We start from the raw sequence: 7,500 nt of genomic DNA on the forward strand, positions 1-7,500 counted from the left end.
TCTCTCTCTCTCTCTCTCTCTCTCTCTCTATATATATATATATATATATATATATACATTTTTTTTTTCATTTATCTGTTCTACAAACTCGACGATTAAGTTGACAGCTAATAGAGACATTCAAAATTCTTTAAATGAATACCATAATTAGACTACAACATTCTCTTCACGCTTAGCACAAATCAGTCAAGAGGTAACGGATTCAAACTGGAACTGAAAAGATACAACACTACTCAATGTGGTAATTTCTTTACATACAAAATGGCAAATACATGGAACAGACTTCCAGCGGATGTAGTTAACAGTAACACTTAGGTAAACGAATTCAAGAATAAATTAGACAAGATCATAGAAACAAAATCTTTAAACTAATTCGCTCTCCCCAGGAACAAATGGAGTTTCCGCGGATAGTCTAAAAAGTCCTTGAGATATCCTAAATCCTTGTATTTAACAAACTCTCTCTCTCTCTCTCTCTCTCTCTCTCTCTCTCTCTCTCTCTCTCTCTCGGGATTTCGGTGAATTACAGTATATAGTATTTTAGTTCTTAAATGGCTTAGTTAGAAAGGAAATAAGGTTCAACATAAAAACAATGAAAATGTTAATGAAGACCACGGGATTCAATGGGATTACAAGGGAGATGTCAGTAAGCCACATAAGTACTGATGTCAGCAATCGATCGAAATGAGGATGACAGCAATCAACCAAAATACTGTGACCCTACAACGGAATAACGAAATTGCTGATGTTATCCAGCAACTGAAATGCTGTCAGCCGGTGTTTGAAATGATGTCAGACAGCACTGAAAATGCTGATGTTAACCAGTGACTAAAATGTATTTGAAATGCTGATGTCAGCCAGCGACCACTACGCTGATGTCACATAGCACCCGAAATGCTGAAATCAGCTGGATATCAAAATGCTGATGTCATTGAGCGACTGAAATTACACTAGTCACCCCCCAAACAGCTGATATCAGCCATTGCTTAGTAAGCTAATGCTAACCATCTACTAAATAATGATGTTTACCAGCCCCCGAAATATTGATGTCAGCCACCTCCCGAAAGGCTGATGTCAGCAGCACCAGAAATTCTGATGTGAGCCAGCACCCAAAATGTTGATCGACCAAAATTCTAATGTCAGCCAGTACCAGAAATGTGGATGTCAGCCAACAACCTAAATGCTGATATCAGACAGCAATTGGAATGCTGATGACAGCCAGTGACTTGGTGCTTCTGCTGTCAATTTCCTGAATCCCTTCATTCCTGTCGAGTCTCAGAGTCTGCAGCGATAGCTGATATGGCGAGCGTGGAATATGAATGCCAAACTGAAATAGTTCCATAAGCCGAATACTTCTCACCTATTCCAATTTCTAACCGATCCCCCCCCCCCTCTCTCCCCATCTGTCCTACCCCAAGCAACATCTAATAAGAATATTGAAACCTGGGGCTTTGGGTTAAGCCGAGACCTGAAATACGTAATAAATGATGTTCCTCAGTTGTCGAGTTATCGAAAACAATTGTCTAAAAAAAGTAATAAGTGTCGTATTTCTTTTGCGTTCTCCATACTTATCGTAATTTAAGAGTTACAATAGTTTCAGCACGTAAAAAATATAAAAGTCTCTGTTGCCACCATACTTCATTTCAAAATATATTTCAGTAGCCTTCCTAGTAAATAATCATTGGTAAAGCAATTCTTGGTAAACAGAATGATATTATGAAATGTAAAATGACACTTTCTCTTAAGAGAAAAGTATTTAATCAGATAGTCCTACCAGTATTATTCAAGTTATGCATCAGAAACTTGGGACCATACTAAAGCTTTACAACATAAGCTAGTTACAACTCAAAGAACTATGGAAAGAATAATGATGGGAATAACACTAAGAAATAACAAAAGAGCAACATGGATACGAGAGAAAACTAAAGTAGAGGATATTTTAACAGGATGTAAGAAAATAGAAATGGACATGGACAAGACATATAATAAGAATAACAAATAATAGATGGACATTAAGGAAAACAGAATAGGTCCCTAGAAGTTGCAAAAGAAGCATGGTAAGGAAGAGATGACAATGGATTGACGAACTAAGAAAACTTGCGGGTGTGGACTGCCATAGAAAGACCATAAACAGACGAGAATGGAATGTCGTGTCTGAGGTCTTTGTTCTGCAGTGAACTAGTAACGGCTGATGATAATGATAAAAGCAAATATATAACTAATCAGCAGTCTTTCAGAACAAAGTGACAATATGAATAATCAGATTCACTTTCACTTTTAAAGTAAACGATTCAAGAACAAAAGAATTATCTGAAGAAGTACATATCTAAGAATGAGAAATTTTATAATTGCATTCGGTATAAGAAAAGACATACCTTAACTTTTCAATTTTAATGTATCTGTAGCTACAATGTTTAACAAAGATTTATAAAATATAATAAAAATAATACTATACGAAACTGATAATTTTATTTGAAATCGAGGAATGCAAACAAAAGCTATGTGAAATAGAGATGGATAGAAGAGTTTAGCTTACGGAGGTGATGTAGACGGATTGAGTGAAATTAACTTTATTATATTACAACATTGGGGGACGGTCCGTCTAGAGAGAGAGAGAGAGAGAGAGAGAGAGAGAGAGAGAGAGAGAGAGAGAGAGAGAGAAATGAAAATTACCTTGGCTAAATCCTACAGACTTAGCAGACAGACGGACACACTTACTTATACATTACAAATTTATGTATGTGCAAAGAAGAGATTCGTATATCCTAAATAGACATAAACATGCATATACACACATATGAATATATACATATACATATATTTTAATGAATATATATACATATATATACATATTTATATACTTGTATATATATATATATATATATATATATATATATATATATATATATATATATATATGTGTGTGTGTGTATGTGTGTGTATGTTTCTTTGTGTTATGTGTACACACAAGGTGACAAAAAGATTCATGTCTGTGGTTTGGCAGTTTTCATTACCACGTTGGTCATCGCAGATTGGTGATGGTGGGAGATTCTTGTCTGGTTGCTCCCATGAAACCAACCTAGAATGTGTGATCCTGAATAGTATAGCTTTGTTGATCATGATGATAGACAAACAGTTTCACCACGTTAAGGTATCCCCACTTAGAAAAGGTATATATATATATATATATATATATATATATATATATATATATATATATATATATATATATATATATATATATATATATATATGCTGTAATGGAGGAGGTGGGTCGATTTTTACTATAAATACAATTCCTTAATTGTACACGTTTAAATACAGCAGGGAGGTTTGATCACCCCACCCCAACTAATGTTTATTTGATTCAGCATTGAAATTAAAGTTTCAGGAAAACAGTGATGAGATCCTTTGCCTTTTATCTATATGAAAGAGTTGTTATTTCATAATTCAATTCAAACTGAAAAGATAACTATATCAACAGTACCATTCTTAATTAGCTTGGCTGATGCGTATTCTAAAACTAATTTCATATCTCGTACAGCAGAAATGATACAAATCTTAATTACAATGGTGACAAACAAAACATCAGCAAATGAACTTCCCTCATCTGCTTGAAACGTCGTACTTGCAAACATCACAATGCTCTGGGCAGCGTAGCAGGAAGAGGATCAGGACACCAAGAACATCTAAACGTATTGGATTCCTTTATGTTGATCAATGACTTACACGTGGATAGCTCCGTCTTTGTTGATGCTCATACATAGTGTCAGATCCCCTTCTTTGAGTGTTTATTTCATCTATTGTTTGCTTTAAATCTAATTAAAAAGGGGGTTGCATTTTTACTAACTCTTATTAATGTTTTGTTTGATTTATACAATAAAACAAGCATTGACGAGATTATTGGTCTTGAAGTAGTATCTACTTAATGCGTACAAGATTTTCTCTTCCTTTGCATGTCTCAAAAGGTACCATCTGCTAATGATGCCGATATCTGATTCTTTTCATCTTCCTCTATGTATCCGAGCAAGACTTTTCGGGTTCATATGTTGAGCATTGGATATTTTAATTTCAAATGGATTTCTTTTTTTCGTTTCGTAAGGTCTTTTTGATCAATAATAATAATAATAATAATAATAATAATAATAATAATAATAATAATAATAATAATAATAATTCACAAGCTCATTCACTTAATTTACTGACTACGTTTTAACTGATAAGCATCTACATTATTACATTTAGTTCTGGAACTACTGAACAAAAGGTTGAGAAATAGCTGCTGCGGAGGTCTGTGCTCTTCAGAGTGCCCCTCCAATTATTATTATTATTATTATTATTATTACTTGCTAAGCTACATCCCTAGTTGGAAAATCTAGATGCTATAACCCCGAATGCTGCATTGAGAGTAAGATAACGTTGGAGAGAGAGAGAGAGAGAGAGAGAGAGAGAGAGAGAGAGAGAGAGAGAGAGAGAGAGAGAGAGAGAGAGAGAGAGAGAGAGAGATTTTAAAACTGGGAGAAAACAGTTAAACCAACGGTAAAATTCAAGACTAAAATCTTGAGAGGATACTAGTGGGTATCACATTATATCACAATTTTTTTTTACCTTTTGATCAGAGTTCATCCTTCATCACTTGTTTTTTTCAACACTAACGGAGAGTCCAAATTTTTAAAAAATACACACACACACACACACAATATATATATATATATATATATATATATATATATATATATATATATATATATATACACATACACACACACACACACATATATATATATATATATATATATATATATATATATATATATATATATATATATATATATATATACATATCCAGACAAGAGTAAGGACACGTCTGAGGCCTTTGTCATTTTTGTAGACTAGAAATGGCTGCATTTGTTGTTGTTGTTGTTGTTGTGTGTATATATGTTTATGTATGTATATATATATATATATATATATATATATATATATATATATATATATATATATATATATATATATACATATATATATATATATATATATATATATATATATATCAAATGAGGTTGGCTTCAAGATAAAGAGAAGTAAGACAGAGATGATGGAAGCGGAAGGCAATTAAGATGAGTAGCATCATTTAAATATTTAGGAATAATGACCTCTAATAAAGGATCTTTAGGATCAGGGTTTAATGAAAGATTGAAAAGAGCAAATCAGACAATAGTTAGGTTTAGTAAAATCTGGAAATCAAATCGCCTGAAATTCCATATAAAAATCAGGCTATATGTCAGTATAGTGAGATAGGTGTGACTATATGGACATGAGTCGTGGTATGACAATAACACAATAACCAACAGATTTTGTAGAATTTATATCAAAACTCCCAGAAGGATATTGGGAGTTAAATGGCAGGATTAGAAATGAAACTATCAAAGATTACTCAAGTGCCTTTTGTAAATGAGATCATGGTGAGGTGTAGATGGAGATGGTTGGGGCATGCTCTTCGCACTCCCCAAGAGAGATTAGTTCACCAAACGTTCAGCTGGGCTCCACAAGGTACTAGAAGCGTTGGAAGAACCAGACCTGCATGGCTGAGAACTTTGAAACGTGAAGTAGGAGATGATGAATGGAGAAGTATTGATTTAAAAGCTCAAGATACAGACGACTGGCGAAATCTAACCGAGGCCCTTTCTGTCAATAGGCAGAGGAGATGATGATGATGCTGATATATATTATACCATTTTCTTTTTCTGGGAAGGATAGAATCGATGATTTTTCACACATTCAATGAGTCGAGCAATGGGCAGATAGCCACCCGTTGAGATACTACCGCTAGATAGTTAAAGGGTCCTTTGACTGGCCAGACAGTACCACTACCTTGGATCCTTCTCTCTGGTTACGGTTCACCTTCCCATTGCCTACACATACACCAAATAGTCTGGCATATTTTTTTACAGATTCTCCTCTGTCATCAAACACCTGACAACACTGAGATACCAAACAATTTTTCTTCACTAAGGGGTTACCTTCTGCACTGTAATCGTTCAGTGGCTACTTTCCTCTTGGTAGGGGTAGAAGAGACTCTTTAGCTATGGTAAGCAACTCTTCTAGAAGGACACTCAAAAACCAAACCATTGTTCTCTGGTCTTGGGTAGTGCCATAGCCTTTGAACCATGGTCTTCCACTATCTTGGGTTAGAGTTCTCTTGCTAGAGGGTACACTAGGGCACACTGTTCTATCTAATTTATCTTCCTCTTGTTTTGTTAAAGTTTTTATAGTTTATATAGGATATATTTATTTTAATGTTATTCTAAAATATTTATTTTTTCCTTGTTTCCTATTCCTCACTGGGGTATTTTCCCTGTTGGAGCTCCTGGGCTTATAGCAATCTGCTTTTCCAACTAGGGTTGTAGCTTAGCAATTAATAATAATAATAATAATAATAATAATAATAATAATAATAATAATAATAATAATAATACTCCATAACACAAGCAAATAATAACAGGAATGTCATATCATAAGGGATACTCTTACGATGAGGACTGTAAAGAAGAGTAAAAAAAAAAAAAAACCCGAAAGACAATAATATGCGTATGTTCTTATTTTCAGAGTCGAGCGATAATTTCCCCGGCAGCTTTGACGAAAGAAGAGAAAGAAAACTCGCCATTGTCGGGCTATTGACTCAGATTAGACAATACAGTACTTTCTGCCTGAGCACTACCTTTAATATAGAAGGGAACAGGACAAAGAATGAAGAATGAATCAACTTTGGGGGTGAGGGGGGGGGGCGGTGGAGGGTGGCCTTAATCAGTAATGGGTGCATGGGTGGGGGGAGGGGACTTATTCTGAAGGGTTGGGGTGGACAGAGCTGGATAAAAAGAAACTCATTAGTTGTGTTTAAAGAGCTGAAAGGAACAATAATCCTTCCGTTTTTAAAGATGACGTCAAAATCTAAAGTTGGAATTTAATCTCTTTTCATCTCTAAACTGTTAATGGATGTTGTCTGTGTGGGCGGAATTGTCTGTCGTCCTAATATCTGTACAGGAGTTTCCTACAGATGTTAGTTTTTTTCATTTTTTTTTAATTACTGTCGTTTTGATAATGTCTGCGCCTTTCTTCTGTCCAATTTCATACTTCGCTTCTTTTCCCATGATCTCCCAACCTTTACAATCAATTGGTAGTCCATTGTTGATGATGACGAAATTTCAAGTCCCTCATAATTCATTGTAGTGTGAATAGCTCTAAGTCGTAGTGCATTCATATGGCTCGCCAGGCCAATCTACGACTTGCATACGTTGTCACGTGTTGCACGCGTCAAATGAGGATTGGGCACTTAGAGGACCTCTTTTCTGGTGTGTTGCTGATGCGACTTAGAGGACCTCTTTTCTGGTGTGTTGATGATGCGACTTAGAGGACCTCTTTTCTGGTGTGTTGCTGATGCGACTTAGAGGACCTCTTTTCTGGTGTGTTGCTGATGCAACTTAGAGGACCTCTTTTCTGGTG

General features: G+C 35.0%; 1 pseudogene; it reads right to left on the minus strand.

The window, feature by feature from the left end:
- LOC137623214 (uncharacterized) overlaps positions 1–7,500 on the minus strand; it is a 273,465-nt pseudogene that overhangs the window by 145,763 nt on the left and 120,202 nt on the right.

The sequence above is a fragment of the Palaemon carinicauda genome, chromosome 30 (genome assembly GCF_036898095.1).
Source record: "Palaemon carinicauda isolate YSFRI2023 chromosome 30, ASM3689809v2, whole genome shotgun sequence".
Lineage (NCBI taxonomy): Eukaryota > Metazoa > Arthropoda > Malacostraca > Decapoda > Palaemonidae > Palaemon > Palaemon carinicauda.